The sequence below is a fragment of the Coenobita brevimanus genome, unplaced genomic scaffold, assembly GCF_032717465.1.
Source record: "Coenobita brevimanus isolate Jiangsu-jjx unplaced genomic scaffold, ASM3271746v2 jjx.HiC_scaffold_2589, whole genome shotgun sequence".
Taxonomy (NCBI): domain Eukaryota; kingdom Metazoa; phylum Arthropoda; class Malacostraca; order Decapoda; family Coenobitidae; genus Coenobita; species Coenobita brevimanus.
Genome location: NW_027643532.1, coordinates 67,172 through 71,051, shown reverse-complemented (window position 1 = coordinate 71,051; position 3,880 = coordinate 67,172).

The window sequence follows — 3,880 nt, the reverse complement described above, 5'->3', positions numbered from 1 at the left end:
TGGAAATCGTCTGCTGATGTGGAAAAACAAATAAGCGACGGACCTGCACGTGGGAAAAATTACACGCTACCCATTTAGAGCCGAGGAGAGGAGGTGGAGGGGTCAGCTGGGGATAATGCCATAGCCCGCGCCCTCCAAGATGGTGTTAAGGTGGGAAGGAGAGGCAGAGAGGGAGGGAAGGAGAGGCAGAGAGGGTGGGAAGGAGAGGCAGAGAGGGAGGGAAGGAGAGGCAGAGAGGGTGGAAAGGAGAGGCAGAGAGGGAGGGAAGGAGAGGCAGAGAGGGTGGAAAGGAGAGGCAGAGAGGGAGGGAAGGAGAGGCAGAGAGGGTGGGAAGGAGAGGGAGAGAGGGAGGGAGAGGGGGGGAGAGATTGAGAAGGAGGGATGAGGGAGGGAGGGAGGGATGTGAGGCAGGAGGGAGGAGAGAGAAGAGGGAGGGAGTACAAAGGAATACAAAGAACAGCAAACAGCAACAGACCTTATGATCCTTTCGAGGCTTTTTGTTACAGAGTAGACTATGACTACGAGATCTAATTCTACATGCTGATGGATAAGGATAGTAAAGCAAGAAAGAGGAAACTACAACATAGCGTAGTTCACTGTATAATGACAATGGATTCTAAAGCAAATATATAAAAACAAGTAGGAATAGTTATATGTAAACACAGTAAAACAAAGCTGTGCATAACACTTACCGTACAGAGTTGTGTATTACTGTATCTTTAAGCCATATTGGACATGTGGAGAGAATGGAGAATGAAAGACTGACTAAGAGGGTGTATGTAGGTGAAGTGGAGGGAGGGAGAGGGAGGGGGAGACCGAGGATGAGGTGGAGGGATGGAGTTGAGAGGCACATGAAGGAGGGGGGAGTGAGATGAGAGGAGGGCAGTCAAATGGTGGGTGACAGAGCGACTTGGAGGCGTTTTGTCTGCGGCCACCTCTTGCGGGATTAAGGAGTCTGGCAATAGATAGACAGATAGACAGGGATGTGAAGAACCGCTCACCCTCCATCTTCTTATGTAACAACTTCCTATAGACTTATCAATCCATCAGAAATGCATCTACATAAACAAACACATACTAAATAGTTTTCCTCGCTGTCTTTACATATACTATAATTTCCTGGTATTTATTATCTTTTTAATTGGCGGATTCAATATAGAACTTTTCACTCGATTCCAAAAAGACATTTGAATAATTTGATTCACACTTCCCCTATCCCTAATATGACTAGCCTCCTGTCTAGCAGAAACAAACCGTACCCCGTTTGATTTTGCCGAAGGTGAATCAGAACTAGTCTCGGGATTTAATACCGAATACAGAAGAGGAGGATTTGCTTTAATTTTCATAGCTGAATACGCAAGTAGTAGATTTTAACACAGGAGTTTTATTCTTTTTATGCTGTCTGAGTCTAGGAGTCTATTCAACTATAAGAGCCGGGTGAGCTTCAAACTGTAAATACTCAATGCTTGGAAGACTCCGAGCCGTAGCCCAAACAATTTCATACGAAGTCAGACGTCATTATAGAGGGAGGGGAAGGTGGTATATCTCACTAGCATCCTTTGGGCAGTCCTTCATTTATGCAACAGGTCAACTCTGGAACTGTATCCCTCTGCCTGTATTTCCTACTTCCTATGATCTCCAGTTTTTCACGCGCAGTGTGTCCAGGCATCTAGAAATGAACGGATCTTGAATTTGGCTCTCCTTTGTATTGTTATTTTTTTTTTCTTTGAAGGAACGGTTTCCCGGCTCCTGGCCTTTGGTTCCTTCTTCCTTGCATAAAAAAGAAATGAGAGGAGGATGTGGAGTTACATGGAGAGACAGACTGACAAATGAGGAAGTGAAGGAGCGTTGTGGTGTGGATGTGGATGTGATAGGAAGCGTTAGGAGAAACACACTGAGGTGGTTTGGCCATGTGGAGAGGATGGAGAGTGAGAGACTGACGAGGAGAGTGTATGTGAGTGAGGTGGAGAGGGTGAGAGGGAGGGGGAGGCCAAGGATGAGATGAAAGGATGGAGTGGAGAGGTATATGAGAGAGGGGGATGTGAGCTGGGAGCAGGGCAGTGAAATGGCGGGGGACAGGACGACATGGAGGCGATTTGTTTATGGCCACTCCTTGCAGGATTGAGGCGTCTGGCAATAGATAGATAGATAGACAGTTATTCGTCCTATCTATCTATCGCCAGTCTCCAGAATCCCGTATCTATCCATCTATCTGTCTATCTATCGCCAGACGCCATAATCTCATATCCATCCATCTTTCTATCTATCTATCGCCAGACGCCATAATTCATTACCTATCAGTCTATCGCCAGACGCCATAATCCCGTATCTATCCATCTATCTATCTATCTATCTATCCCAGACGCCAAAATCCCTTATCTATCCATCTGTCTATCTATCGCCAGACGCCGTAATCCCATATCTATCTATCGCCAGACGGTATAATCCCTCATCTATCTATATATTTATCTATCTATATATCGCCAGACGCCATAATTCCGTATCTATCTATCTATCTATCGCCAGACGCCTTAATCCCGTACCTATCTATCTATCTATCGCCAGACGCCATAATCCGGCAAGGGGTGGCCGTTTGTCTCTTGAGTTAGTTGTTTTACGGGGAGGGGCACTAACCCTCCGCCAACCCACTTGTTGACACTTAAGGAACACGTATGGGTTGGTTATATGGTTACCACCCAGCGTTGTAAATGGTTTCCTGGCTTACAGGAAACCATTAGGCTTGTCACTCAATGTAAAGCCACCTGAAAAGGAAAGAGGAGTAACAAAAAGTGACAGGAAAGATGGGAGAAATAGGAAGAGAGGAGGACAGACACAGAAAAAGAATGATAGAGGTAAAGGAAGAAGTAGGCAGTACTACATCAAGTGAGTGGATGATGGTCGCCACCTTGGAATCATATCCATTAATCCTTGAAGTAGTCGGCCACCTCCGATATTTTGCTCAGTTGCCGCTGTGTTGGTCTCTTCATTACCGTATGTGTTGTGTCTTTGGCCTTCTCATGTTTACATTGAGTGCGGTAGGTTCCTCGTGCTCCATCACCTGTATGGTTTTGCTGAGTGACATGTCTTGGTGGTGTGGGGTAGCCAGATAATGTCACTCATCATATCATCAGTCAGACCTTGCCCCGGTGTTCTTTTGGCCCCTTGCACTGGTACCCTAAGTGCACCAGTGAAGGGTGTTGCCAGGACTGACGTGTGCACGGGTGCTTAGCGTCACCCGCGTTGGATGGCTGCCACAGACGCTGCCCCTCACTGACACTATGTTTATTATCATATCCTCTCAGTGGCAACACTTCCACAATGGCTGGAGTGTTGTACCATGAGCTCTGACCCCCTGCTGTGGTGGTAAGTGAACCTCTAGGTCACCCCAGTCCTCTGTGATCAACCCCGCCACCTCCAGCCCCGTGTGTGCATTGCCTTACATGGCCGTGCACAGTAAACACCCTGGAATGTACTGGTGTTGTGATGAGGAGGGGTGGACTGAGATGGTTTAGGTATTTGGGGAGGATGGGGAATGACGGTTGGGTGCAGAAAGTGAGAAGTGTGTTGGAATGATCTCCTGACTGAATGGCTACATCAGACTGGTAGTGTTTGGTGAGAACTAAATCACTTTTATTGTTGTGTGGCATCTACAGTACAAGTGCCATGCCCAGGCCAGTTGTACGGTACTATCATCGCTTCGTTTTTCGTCTCGTTTCGTTTATAAACGCTCCAACCTGTTTGCATGCATTGCCTTAATCACCTACTGGCGGCTCTCCATGATGTTCGATCTCTGGCAGCCTCCCTATTCAGTCCCTTATCCATGAGGTCGCACCCAATGACTTCGCCCTGTTTTTTTTTTTTTTTTTTTTTTCGGTCTGCT